The 14,712-nt window shown below is 37.7% G+C and overlaps 1 protein-coding gene across 11 annotated transcripts in view; it reads left to right on the forward strand.

Moving 5' to 3' along the window:
* CHID1 (chitinase domain containing 1) overlaps nt 1-14,712 on the forward strand; it is a 115,647-nt gene that overhangs the window by 35,577 nt on the left and 65,358 nt on the right. The window lies entirely within an intron of this gene.

The raw sequence follows: 14,712 nt of genomic DNA on the forward strand, positions 1-14,712 counted from the left end.
TGGAGTATGTGGATTTCTAAAAGATCGTATTGATCATTGCTGCATCCACATTCCAAATGTGACTATTGACGTAGAACATGACATAGAACAACTGGTTCGAGTGGAACAAGATGCAGAACAGGAAGAGAAAGATATGACAACGAGTTGGTTGGATAAAATTTTTAGTGGATGGAATATTAGTAATTGGGTTAAGTCCTTACTGGAGACAATAATTATATTGGTGATTGTAGGGGTACTAATTTGGTTAACATTTATAATGCTGAAAAGTCTGATTCTAAGGAAGACAACCTGGAACCGGACAGTGATGCAAACTATTGCTCAGCAAATGGAACCACATCCTCAATATCCTCCACCGGCATCTAACAACTTTGGATTTCAGAGAAAGAATCTGAGGAACCCAGGAGGTGAAATAGAATGAAAACCGAATAGACAAGATCAGTTTCAGATCAAGTGAACCCAACCAGAAGGGTGAACGTAACATAAAGCAGAAGTGGTGGACTTATGAAATGTTGTGACAATCCTAATCTTTGTAATTTCCTTGATTCTTAATGATGTAATTTTCCGTGATTATATTATTGGTGAGCACTGAGTGTAAAATATTTTAGTTAGTTAGTGAAAGCATTTGCCCTCCTCGAAAGGAGTGAAATGCTTTCAAAGGGGGGAAATGTTAGTAATAGAAGAAGAAATAATACAATATTGTTTAGTATGTTACATTTGCGATGTACTGTTCCGAGGCTGCGCTTGGAAGATACAAAATATATGTGCAAGGGTAACATGAGAATGCACCAATTCATGATGAGGAGTAAGGAGGATTAAAAGAATGCTCAATTTGCAAGACATCTAGATAACTGGGGCTTCTTGGACTCTGGGAACTGGGTCAAACCAACCTTGCGGTTTGGACTGAGACCAAGGGCTCAGAGAGCATGCGTGAAAAGGAAAGGTTAAAAAGTTCAACTCTGATGAAGACATCTTACTTCATCCCGACGACCACCCGGACGACCACCAGAGAGTGATACGCAAGCGCAGAAGGACTGATAAGATAATTAGCATACGAAGCGAGGCTAGGTGGAGCTAGGAAATGAATATGCATAGATGAGTTGTGAAACCTAATGCATATGTAGTATCTTAGGAGATAAAAGAGAACCAAGAAAACAAATCAGACGAAGTTAGATTTGGGCAGGCATGCCCCTAACTTCCGGCGCCTAATAAAGCACCTTCATATAATCACTTTGTGGATTATGTGTCTTCATGAACGCTAACAGCATGGCTGAAAGTAAACCAAAGTGGTATCTCTTGTATTAAATCTTTGCATCACACAGGAGTGACTGCAGAACTTAGAAATATAGACATAGAAACTAAATCCTGGAAAATTGATCCTTCCTCATGAGATAACCTTTGCAACACTGGCAGGCCTCCACAATTCATTCTGTTCATTTCTTGCAGATTTCTTTGGAAAATTGTGGAGTGGTACAACTTTGCATCACATGGGTGTTCAGTGATAACAGAATACTTTGAGATTCTCTTGCTTCAGCTGAGTCAAAAATAATGAGAAATAACTAGGTCTTCTCTCATGTCTGTCATTTATTCTAATCTTTCATGCTGCTGTCTTACGATCTACATTTCATCCCAACTGAAGTTCCTTTTTTAAAGCAATTTTCTGTTGCTATTAATTGTAGTCTGTTACAGATAAAGCAAAGGAGAACACTTGAAACATTTTTCTGAAATGCTCTATCAATCACTTCATCACACAAATGCTTTTAAAAATGCTAATACATGCAGTGTTAAAACTTAAGTAATTGCTGTGAACAATGGTTACAATAAGGTGCATCCACTCCTGGTGTTAGGAAGCAAGTGGAGAACAGCACAGACCTTAAGATTGATGTTTATTGTGATACTGCTGCTACTGGATTCAGTCTTGTGCCCAGAAAGACAGAAGTCTGTTCTGTTTAGATGCAGTCACATACGTTTCTACAGTCTAATTTTTTAAATCCATAAAAAGGAGTCGAAGCTAGTATAAGCTCCCTGCATTCACATTTCCTCTTGGTCAGTTTGCCTTGTTACAGTAACTGTCAGCACTAGCAAGAAGTGTAACACCACACCCTGGTTTGGACCTTGCATTGCCATTGCACCTCCTGCTGCTGTCCTGAATACTGAACAGTGGGTTCACTGTTGCAAAAACTTTGTGACTTGAGATTTAGAGCTGCCCTCTTACAGGTAGAGCTGGGAATAGCTGTCTGTCAGAGGTACAATTTTTGACATGAAATATGTATTACATGCCTGCCCTTAAATGGCCTTGATCCAGGAGCAGCGAAGTAGTCCCCTTTTCTTGCCCTGGGAAATAAAACCCATAGCTTATATGAAAGAATTGAAAAGTCTCATTCCTCTAAAACAATTTGTTTCTTATGCATTCCAAAGGTTTCTGGGATTTAATCATAAACCTTGATTGCTCAGGAGAATAATTAGTCACATTCTTTTAGATTAATACTGTTATATAAGCCTTTGACTTGCATTCATGTCTTCCTAATGCATTAACTAGAAGAAACACTTGAACTTCTTGGGTAAACAGGTAGTTGAAAGTGCAGCTATCAGTTATGGAAACATCCTAAAAAGTACACAATCCACAGATGCTTTAAAGCTTAGAAATCTGTTGGATCTAATGATATCTGCAAACTGAATCCTTTTTCTTTTTTCTTGCTTTGCTTTTTAGATTGTAGCTGTACTTGAAAATCTTGATTTATAGGATAACAAGGCTTCTACTGAAACTTGCATTCCATTGTGTGTTAAATCCTGTGTCAGCTTCTTTGTGTCTTGAAACTCACTTTGGGTTTTAATACTTCCACACGGTTGAAGTGTCCTTTAATGCATCTTATATCGTTTATTTGTTGGAGTCACTGTAGACTGTTAATCAAAAAGACAGCAAAAGGCATGGAAATAAGTATCATCAAGAATCAAATAATATTTTAGAGTTCAACAGCTGGCAAAGGACTGATAAAGGAGACATGGAATACCCTACCCAGCTGGGATCCTAGCAGCTGAAACATCGTTTCTTTTGTGTTCTACCCTGATTAAAATTTAAAGAGAGCATAGTTAAATGTAAGCAGTTTATTTAAGAATTTGTAATTTATACTTCTTTGATATGCATTAAGATCAAAGCAGTCTGGCAGCAAACACTGTCTGAGAAGAGACACTTTTAAGAGCTAAAAATACTGGTTTGCTTCAGGAAAATCAGTCTGGAAAATGCATCACTGTACATGAGATCATTTGTATAATGCAGTGAGGAAATGCTGGGTCATCTGTTTAACTTTTCAGATGTAGCTTTTGCAAACAACTTAAACTAAGAGATCCACTAGCTGAAGCTTGCTTTCATAACTGAAGGATCCTGTAAAGCCTCTGGCTCTTGGTTTGATTTCGAAATGTTCTGGGCTAAAGGAAAGCCTCACCTGGGGAGTCTTGGGGGAAGCAGACCTTGTATATATCTCTCTAGCATTTTTAAATGCATCTGTTTATGACATTGTCTGGAGACAGATGCACTGACCTAACGAAGAGGTGGGAATATATGGGGAGGCAGAAATCTTGCTAGCAAGCTTTGCTGTCCCAGAGAATGCATGTGGAGCTACCTTGCTGGCAAACATAAAATAAGATAGTTAGCACTTCCATCCACCTGATGTCCAGGAACTGTATGATTTTCCCGCAGACATAAGCGATCTGCAAGGGAGAAACAGTAGGAGACAAAGCTGTCATCTGAAATGTGTGTGTGTTATGCAGTGACTCTCCTTTGGGATGGGAGACTTGTGGTTGTGCGTGTCTGAGAAGAGGTGCTAGGGCTGTTGTGTTATGTAAATGGTTGCTAGTGCAGATGGTTTGCTGAAGGCTTCCGGCCTGTCTTTCAACAGATTGCCTCAAAATGTTAGACAGTGTTACTGCTTTTAGCATGCATGGATGCAGATGCATGTAGAAACTCTGAGAGTACCGGATCTAAAACAGCAGTGGGTGGCCAGGCATGTTCTGCTTGTTGGTCACCAAATAACTGGTGATGTTGGGTAGCTCTGTTTGTGCTGACTAATCCTGTGCTTGATAAAATTCTTGGCTTAAATATGTGGTTCTAAATGTGATTTTATATATATATATATATATATATTATATATATATATATATATTATATATATATATATTTTTTTTTTTTTCTAGCGAAGGAACCAATTCAGTGATTTTACTGCAGAAACTACAACGGCAAAAGCTGTGTGGATGTTTTTCTTACTTGTATCACAAGCCTCTTTCCAAATAGGGTAGCTGTGCTGGAGTAAACTACCTTTATGCTCTTTTCTGGTTTGGTAGTGGTACTAGTCTTTCCTGTTTTTTTTTTTTTTGCTTTGTGTTTGTTGTAATGTTGTTGTTTTGTTGTTGTTGTTTTGTTTAAATTAGGAGTCAGCTTTTAAAAAGGCGCATAGATAGAGGTATCAGCTGGGGTTAAATATGCTGTTAAAAAGGCAAATGGGACTTGAAACTTGGTCGTACCTTAACTAGGTGCATTTCTGGCATTTATAGTTTATTACAGACATTCAACATGGCCTAACAGTTGAGGATCAGATTTGAAGGCAGTAAGTCATTAAAAAAATGTTATTTAGGCTAAACACTGTGTTAAGTAACTCCATATTTACAGATGGGTTGTTAGTGGTCGCTTTTCTTGGAATTTTATTGTCCCCTAAAGTAGAATCCTTTGCACAAAGTAGCAGTAAAAAAATGGCATTGGCTGCATCACTAACTTCATAATATAACACTGCTTTTTACTTGCATATTGATGCTGAGGATATGTAACAAGCAACTTATGGCCTGTGTGATTGATATCCTTTTTCAATACCTGTCTTTAGGTTTATAGGACAGTAGCTGCTCCTTGAATAGCAGATGATTCTTTCTCTCTTAAAGTTCTATGGAATTGTAAGTCAGAAGGAGTAAAATCTGAAGTAAACACATGAAATCCCTTAAACAAAAACATACTGTTATGAGTGTTTCTTTCTCTTTGAAGAGAGTTTGCAGTTACAGGTAAAAAGCCTGTTAAAATAGTGATTGCTGCTTTTTTTGAGTTTGGAGTTTGGTATGCACTTTAATCATGATTGATACATGGAATTCAATTTTAAAAATGGATTGATTCAGTTGTTAAGAAACTTCAAGTAACACAAGGCAGCTTTATGCTTCAGTAATTTTACGAAGTCTAGCATGATAATGCTTGAAGTATATGAGACCCCGATCCTTGGTTTATGTAATAGCATACAAAATAGCCACTGTTCTTACCTGTGTCTTAGTAAAATGCTTACTAGTACAGGCCAGAGGTAATTGAGCAGTATGTCCTTACAGGGCATGGTATTTGGGTTATTGGCAAGAACATAGCACACTGTGAACAAGATATCGAGGCTATCGCTGCCCTGATGAAGTTCTCAAAAATGCTACTGCAGGTAAATTGCATGCGGTCTAGCAAGAATGAATTATCTCCTGGCCAGCTTCTGATAGTGTCTGTCAAAGTAACATTTAAATTAAAACCAAGCATGTTCGTCTATGATAATGCGTACACTTAACCTCACAGTTTCACGTCTCTCAGAAGAACTGAGAAGCATTAGTGCATATAAGGTGTGTTTCCTCATCTCTTAAGCAAAGGATCTTGGTATGAATTTGACATTAAGTGCCCAGCTTTCTTAAAAGAGTCTGCTCTGCAGATGTGTGACTGTCAGACTGTGTTGACATTCCAGGGGGGACCCATGAGCAAATCTTGCATGCACTAAATAAACTGAAGTCTGTTTAATGTTTTACTGAGTCAGATTTCTAGACTTGGATCGTTCTTTTCTGGAGTCTTCTAAATTGCTTACATCTTCCTTAACATAGGGTTCCCCGAACCCAGTATTTGAATAATATGTTGAAATTAATTCAAGGTGTGGTCCTTAGATTTTTTAAAATCTGTGCCAAAGAAGTGTTAGGGAAGTATATGTCATGTGAAAGTCACCTAAAACATTTTCCTAAGATGGTGTGGCTGGTAGATTTGGCTTAAGTTTGTGGAAGGTACAAGATTGTTTTTAAAAAAATATAGACAACAACACAGCAAAAACTTAATAGAATGTGAGCAGATCTTGAGGTTATTTCAGAAACAGTAAAAAAAAAAAAATATTGTTTTAATGTCACGAGATTAAGTAAATACATGAAATACTGTTTTAAGGAGGGAGAATTAAGAGGTATAAATGCATAATGTGAAGAACTTTCTGTGCAAATCTGTGTTGGAAGAGGATCAGAATTTCAAAATGCTGAGTCTACGCTGTTGTTTGTAGGGAAAGCAACATTTTTGATATTGAGATATGGCTGGCATTGAGCTTTCGGGGTGACAAAAAGTAATTAGTCTGCACTTCTCAGTGCTGGGAAGTCTCATGGCAGGCTGTCTGGGATACTATTTATAGGAAGATTTGGAAAAAACGGGAGTGCTTAGAGGAAAGTAAGAAAAACAGCTAAAAATAGGTAATGCCTCCTATGAAGAAAGTTTGAAGGACCGTGTTTTGTGTATTAAAAAGAGCAAAAAGTGTCAGATGTAAGTCTTCAAATATGTCAACAGGGGTTCTTTAAGTGACTGATAAATTGGTCTTTCTGTCAGCATGGAAGAAAAGGATTAAAAATGCTCTTAGGTTGATAAAGAGGTCTTAAGCTGAATACTAGAAGAAGAAGAACATTGTATGGCAAAATACTGTAGAAACACCTGGGAAAATTTTGGAATCTTCTACTTTTTGAAGACTTGTTTCTCTTTTTAAGACTTCCTACTAAAGTTTCAGGTAAACCAAAAGTCTGGATAAGTTGTTCGTTTGTTTGTTTGTTTGTTTTGGTTATGATTGAAAAAGGGTGACAGAAAAGGAATGGAGAGAGCTGAAGACATGGAAGTCAGGTTTTGGCATTCTGTTCTTAGACTGAGATTTGTAGGCTTGTTGTTAGACTCAGAGATTTAAAATACCAGACAAACATTTCCAAACTAATGTCTAAAACGCTGAAGAGGCTCATACTGTTAAATTTATAGCCTGATGTGAGTCTTCATGGCTTGTCTAAAATTGACAAAACATGCCTTTGACAAAGCATTCTGTAGGAATTACTGTGGCTGTTTCCTCCCTGTTCTGAGCAGTTTGCCACATCTGTATGTGAAGCATAGAATCTCAGTGTTTTTCTGCTTCCCATCCATTCTCAGCTAAGTGCAGTTCTGTCCCCACCATCATTTTTAACTGCTTCCTCATACTGTGGTTGATCTCTTTTGAATGGAAGAAGTTGGAAATCAAAACACTTTTTACATTTCAAGCAGTCTGAAGTCTTAAAATTTGATAACAGTTTTGGATTATGCTGAGGCTGTCTTCTTCACACTACGTTTTTAAAAGCAATTGGAAGTTGCTTGCATAGGCTATTTTCATTTTACATATACATTATGATACTAGGGGCTTTGAGGAAAAAAAAGGAAAGTATTTCAAGCCATTACTTTATTACTGTTTTTAGACTAGAAAGATTATAAAATCTTGGTAGTGCTTTAATGTGATTCAGCAATTTTCCTCTTTTCTGTCTTAAAGTGCTCTTGTTTTAAGGCATCAAATAGAATGTATTTTATGTTCAAATATTCTGTAGTATTATTTTGGTAATCTTCATGACAGTTGTTGTTACAGGAACTAGATCCGTTGACATTCCTGAAAAAGGTCAGGAGGAATGTTCTGTACCAGTTCTGCTTCTTTCTTTTTTATTAATAGCGATAGAGGAGGGCAGGCGGGACTGATTATAAATTCCTATATTTTTGACATGGAAAGACTAGCTGTCTCTGGTAGCTTTGGAACAGCATTCTTCATGCACTGAACAATATGGTTTGCGATGGTGAGATATGAATATATGCCTAAGCATCTTTTAGGACATTCTGGGTGATGGGCATGGAAGGCAGCTAATACAGATTACCATCCTATTCAGTTTCATGCTGTTTAGACAGAATTATTCCAAGTTAAATAGTAATTAGGGCAAGTATTTAGTCTTTTCCTAAAGACACTTATTTGAAATTCTCCCAGAACTGTATGAGGGTGGAGAGGTTACAGTTCACTGAACCTTCAGGAACGAAGAAATTGTATTTCCAGAAAAATAAGACGTTATCTTGTTAAAAGTGGTTCTTCTGATGGAGTGGGAAGTAAAGAAAGAACCTTTCTGGAGAAGCTTGGAGGTTTTATCTAGCTTCTCTCATGTTTATGTGATGATGTTTATGCAGCAGAGTGTCTTCCTTTAGGGCACTAGTTGTCTGACTGTTCAGAATAAGTGAGTGTTTGTTTTTCAGTTTTGGTAATCAGGTGTCACTTAGACCATGTTGTGGGTCAAGATCCACCTTTGTATAAGGGGGAGTCCTTGAATTGTTCTTTATTTACGGTGTAAACAATGTGTGTAACAATGGATTTGGGGGAGGGAGAGCTACCTGCATCTTGAGATGATTTCTTTTCAAAATGTTGTTGCTCAGTTTCAAATTATTGCTACCTTTGCTGTGCTGAACTTAGTACAATCTCTGAAGATAAATACAGGAAGAAAATGCTCAAACAGTACACATTTGCTCACAGAGCTTTAACTGGAGGCCAGACAACTGGGTTGAAGAAAGTCACTTAAGCAGCCAGAACCAGAGGTAGCTGGAAACTAGGATTTCCAATTTGTGCCAAAATATTCAGGTTCTTCAGCCTACTGGTCTGTAATGCTGTTTTAATACGTTTTAAAGAGTTTGCACAACACTTCTGTACTGTGCAACAGTCTTGCTCATAGCTTGTTACTTGCGAGTGAAACATACGCAGTTGAATCTGTAGTTAAGCATGCTTTTCATTTTCCACTTTTTTTAGATTCTAGGCTTTGGAAAGAGCACATTAAAACTGCTTCAGTCTTGGCAAATAATCCATATCAAATTGTTTGTCTTTGTTGGCTTCATGAGATGCACAGCAGTAGTGCAGCTGCTTTCATTTGAAAGCTGCAGGAACCTGAACCACTCTTCTATCTTCAAATATTTGGACATAATGCGTGCTCCTCATTCAAAATACAGCAAGCATCCCTAACTTTGGATGTTCATGTTTGAATATGTAAGAGTAGAAGAACCTATAGTCTCTCTCTTTGTTAGTTAAAGCTTCTTTAGGTACACGCTGTCAGTATTTTCCACCTCTAAACATCCACTTCTGTAAAATTAAGATTTTAGCCATTCAGTTCATTCTTTATTGTCTGTTTAATAAAAAGAAAAAAACAAACCACCACCAACAAAAAACACATTGCAGAGGTGACTGCCTTAAAGAGCTTCAGCATTTTCTTTGCAAAGCTGCTATACAATGAAAATTACCAGAAGCTATTCAGTCTTCATTACCGCTATTCAGAATTTTTCAGGCAGCAGTGGAAATCAGCATAGTTGTGCTACCCTGCATCTTTTGAAAGATTGGCAGCAGGACGGAGAACTTGTTCCTTTCTTTTACTTCATGCTACTTTTCTACTTTCCTACAAGTATACGTGCATGCTGTGCTGGAAGATGGGAAGAGTACATGATGGAAAATTGTCTGTTGCCCTTGCAGTTGCGCAGCTCAGTGGATGTCCCAATGAACCAGTGTTTTGCCGGTGTGATAAAGGAAATAGGTGTTTTAGTCTCTTAAAAGTTGATTATGGGTGGGCACTTCTAATTATTGAAAGAATTTGGTTTTCACCAAAAGTATCATCTTTAAAAGCTGCTGAAGATTCAGTTTGTTGCCTTGCCATGACTTTGTGTATATGGAGTGATGTGTTCACTATTCCAGTACATGCACTTTTTTCCTTACAAGCATTGCTAGCAAGTAGTAAGTCTAATGTAGCATAAAATTACCCCATTGTTTACATGTATATGATAATATATGGTAAACAAATTAATTTAAATTATGAACAGCTTCTAAGATGTCTTTGTTTTGGAGTGAAATAAGAACAGACACTTAGTTTTAACACCATTCACAGGCAGGACTGTGAGCCAGAATGTAAATTCTTGAAATTTTGATAAGTAAATAATATCAGGGATCAAAACAGCAGAAAACCCCTTTCTTTATTGGGGTGGAGTTTTAAATAAACCAGTTATTTCAAATAACAGCATGTTAGAAAAACAATTTTGTTGAGTAGAGTTTATTAAGTAGGATTCTGGGGTTTTTACCAATACCTACACTTAATGTTGTGAAAGGTTAAAATGTTTGTGGCAAACCTGGTTGTAGTAATCTAATTTTGTTGGAATCCATAAGGCTCTTGAGCGTTTCTAATCTTTCTACATGTTATGTTTTTTTCTTTTCCTTCCAGTTTGATGCGAAGTCACATAAAAGCAGATGATTCTAAAAATGATCACTGTATAGTTAGCCAGTATATCCACCAAGTATGTTCTCCCAGACCTGTTGTATGTTAATAAAGGAAGCTGATGCTTGAAGACAATCTCTTTGGGCAACTAATAAACACAAAACAGGACATGGGAAGCAAAATCTGAAAGCTCTTTATAACTATGCAGTTTCCTATTTGTTATGCCTAGTAGATAATAACACACTGCCCTTCATCTTTCCTGTAGTCATTAATCTTCCTGTGAGTATCCTAAGAAGTGACACTGTCAGAAATATGGAGGGTACAGTTATGTACCAAGACTTTGAAATTAGGCTCTGTTCATAAAATTCAGCACAGAAGAAGGCATAGAAATGACGCTTAAGTGGGTTGTCTAGGCTAGCTGACTGGCATAATAGTTCTCATTGGGTGTTAGAGAACTTATAAAATGTGTGACTTGGATCACAGGATAGAGCTTGAAATATGAGTTTATATTGAGGAGAGCAGGAAACTGGGTATGAGATGACTGCTGACTACTTCTGAGTAACTGTTACTGAAAAAAGTTTAATAACCTCTTCAAATTACAGTAGTACTATTGAATCATACTTAGTCCTGCCATTGGGCTCGTGGGTTTTGTTTCTTCATTTTTTAAAGGTTTACAGAATAGATCTACCAGTTGCTTCTCTTTATAAACTGGGTTCTGCTAGCTGCAGTAAATCTGGATGCTTGTTAATGACTATAAATGACACCTATGTTTCCGCTGCCAGTGACTTGCCTGGTTTTGTTGCTGTATGTTGGACTGTCAGCTCCGGACAGCATGGCTCTGACTGCAGCCATCAAAGTTCAATGCGTTTTGTGTGGATTCAGAAAGGACTTGAGAGGAAAGAATATATTCTTAGAAGTAAATGGCTTTTTAAAGACTGTGCCTCACTATATAAAATTAATACAGCCAAGGTCTGACTGTGCTCCTGTGTGTTGAAGCAGGTGCACACATCAGCTTTTGAATTCCCACTAGAGAGAATCGTTAAAATAATCTGTAGGTCAACTAATGATGGTTGAAGAGAAGTGGAATATATTCCTCACCGTGTCTGGTGTTTGTGGCTCTCTCAGTTCTGAGCCAGCTGCTACAGAGCAATGACTGCAGAAATTTCAGGGTGATGTTGGACAACTTTCCAAAAAAAAAGGGGGGGGAGGGCGGAGAGAGAGAAAAGATGAGCATTTTAATCTTTGCAAGGAGGAATTAAGCCTACATTTGGTGTGTTAGATTTTTTAAATTAGGTTCATATGCTCCAGGGTACAAGCTTGTTTTGCATGATGTTATGCTATTGGAGCATGCCTTGCCTGGGCATTCAGCCCTGGCATCAGAGGCACTGGAATAGTTTGGAAATTAGGAGAACCAAATGGTGACACGATGAATTTTCAATTTATTGCTTAAATGACTCCTCTGAAGAGGATAAAGCAACATAACAGGAATGGCATTAAAGGACAGCAGTTAATCTCCCCAGAAATGGAAACAGTAAATAGAATAAGTATCAAAAGGAACTTTTTCTTCTTTGATATTCAGATATGTCTGTTTTTATCACAGGTTAATTTATTATGTTGGATTAATAGTTTCAGATGCACTGTATTTTTCAGGTAACTTAAGAATTTGCAGGTTATACAGATGGGACTGCTGGTATGCCTCAGCCCTAGCTGGAAGCATTTGTTAATGGAACGACAGGACAGCAGTTTTCAGGTTCATTTGTCCTTAGGTGTCTGCTGGGATTTCTTGCTTTCTTTTCAGGACCTGTAATTGTTGGCGTATTTCTCCTTCTTGACTTCTGTTACTGGTTTAAACCAGATGGGCCACAGGTAATTAGTTTGGCTTCGTGAAAACTGTGTAGGCTACTCCATGACAAGAACAGATCCTGTGTTTCTCTCTGTTTGGAGACCAAGTATTGAAAAGGCAACAGCTGGGATGGGATATGTATATTAAGGAAGAGTGCCATTCCTCAATGATCTGAAAAAATTCCATTTGGTTTGCAAATACCATTTTGTTTCCTGATCAAAATAGAGCAAATTTTTATTCTTCTGTCAGTTATCATTTACAATTCCCCAGTGACATGAAGCTCTCATATTTTTGTGAGGTGACCACTCCCACCTCTTTTGTGTTGTGAACCTCTAGCACTTGGTTACAATTTTCTTGCTTGTCAAGCTGTCTAGGTTTAGTTTAGTTTTGTTTTTTAATGACTATCCTGATCTAATCTGAGAGTTTGATAAAGAGATTCTTGCCATTAAGAAAAGTTGAACAACATCAGGAATGCTAATAGCATCAAGGAAAGTCAGGCTTGTGTTTGAAGGATGGACTAATTTTGTAGTTTATGATCTTTGTTGTGGACAACTGACAGTGCTTGTGCTCTCTGAAGGCATCTGAATTATACCATGTCTCTGTAATTAGTGCAGCAGCTGAAGGCGCTACATAAATAGGGTTGGAGGGGTTTGTTTCTGAATTCAAGGTGCTATTCTGAATAGTAGGGAATGGTATTGAAATGTGTATTATTCTAAGGCAAAATAAGCTATAATTAAATAGCTTCTGATGGGCATTTATCTAATGAGCTCTTACAACAACACTTGTTCACTGGTTGATTTTAATGTTCCCAGACTACCTGCACCATTAGAAGGTTCTCAGTATTGTCTAGCCCAGTTCTGCTTGTTTTGTAACTTAAAGCCACGTCTTGTCCTATCCACAGATAACCAGTGATAGGACAAGAGGGAATGACCTCAAGTTGCACCAGGGGAGGTTCAGGCTGGAAATGAGGAGACATTTCTTCTCAGAAAGAGTGGTCAGGCATTGGGACGGGTTGCCCAGGGAGGTGGTGGAGTCACCGTCCCTGGGGTTGTTCAAGGAAAGCTTGGACGTGGTGCTTGGGGACATGGCTTAGTGGGTGATATTGATGGTAGGAGGATGGTCGGACCAGATGATCTCGGAGGTCTTTTCTAACCTTAATGATTCTGTGATTCTATTCCAAGCGGAGGTTGTCAGAGATTGTCCTCCCTTACACTCAACTGAGAAGTTTGACAACCTATGGTCTGTATTTAAAAGGTAGTAGCCTGCACGTTTGGTCTGTGCATCAACAATCTGATGCATTACTGCAGGGACAACCTCTGCCCTGAAGAGTGAACCATCCGCTCCTATTTTTCAAAAATCTAATATGATGATTTTAGCACAGGACCTTTGATATTTACCATAAGATGTTCTAGAGTTTGTATATATTTTTTCAACAGTCCTTAAGTGTTCAGTCTTGGTTTAATAGGTTTGTCACATTCTTTCATTGATAGTAGAAACATGATTTGTATTCTCAAACCCTGTACTTCTGCTAAATTATAATCTAGAATGTGAATTCAATAGGTGAACAGACAAGGCCACCCATAGAAATTGCGACAGGATTTTGTATTCCAATAGCAAGAGGTACCAGAAAGATAGATGAGACCAAAATACTAAAAAAGCATAGCTGGCTTACAGGTGGAATATTAGTGCAGATTGTTGCAAATGCTCAGAAATCAGGGAAGTAAACTAGAAATATGTAAAACAGTATTAGGATCAGAGCCTTTGTGCTCTGCACTAAAAGTCATGCAGTTATACAAATGTCATTAACAGATGCAGAATCCCCGTCCCCACCATGATGCTGGTATTCATCACAGCATTCATTCTTACAGAAAATGAGTTGGGTTTTCGAATGAAGGGCTTAGTAATTCAAACAACTGTTTGTCCAGTGTTTTCTTGCAGGGCCAGTGGTGGCATCCATCAAATAGGAAGACTATCTGTGTCAGTAAAATTTTTGAAAACACACATGGAATTTATATGGTGCTGTCCCAGGATGAGAAGCTTGTGATAATAAGTGATCAGCTTTCATTTAAAAAAAGTCAATTCCATCCCCTTGAGCCTTGTGACTGAGAAGTGATTATGTAAAATGGCTGATCTCTGAAACTGAACCAGAAAACTAAAACAAGTTGTTTTTTTTTTAAAAAAAAAAGCCTGTTGCTTATGCTTGTTCTTTTTATAAGTTCGTTTGCCAGTCCTGTTGTTTATATTTACTAATATAAACTGGAATTGTTTACACTCTTAAAAAAATATAATTCTCAGTTTGCAAAGCCATAGTTATCAGTAAATTAAACCCTAAAAGCATGTCAATATAAATGCCTGCAGTACAGATGTAAACAAGGAAATGTAAAGCTCTATTTTCCTGTAGTAGCTGTTCTGCATTTTAAATCCAGAGAAAAAGGAAGAGAATTAATAAGCCTGAAGGGTTTTCAATATATCTACACATGTAAATAAAAAGCAAAAAGTGCTGTTCCTTGGCTAGCAGTGTTCATTCTTCCTTACAGTGGTTTCTACAGAGGACGTGGTAAATA

This window comes from Anser anser (genome assembly GCF_964211835.1).
Source record: "Anser anser genome assembly, chromosome: 5".
Classification (NCBI taxonomy): domain Eukaryota; kingdom Metazoa; phylum Chordata; class Aves; order Anseriformes; family Anatidae; genus Anser; species Anser anser.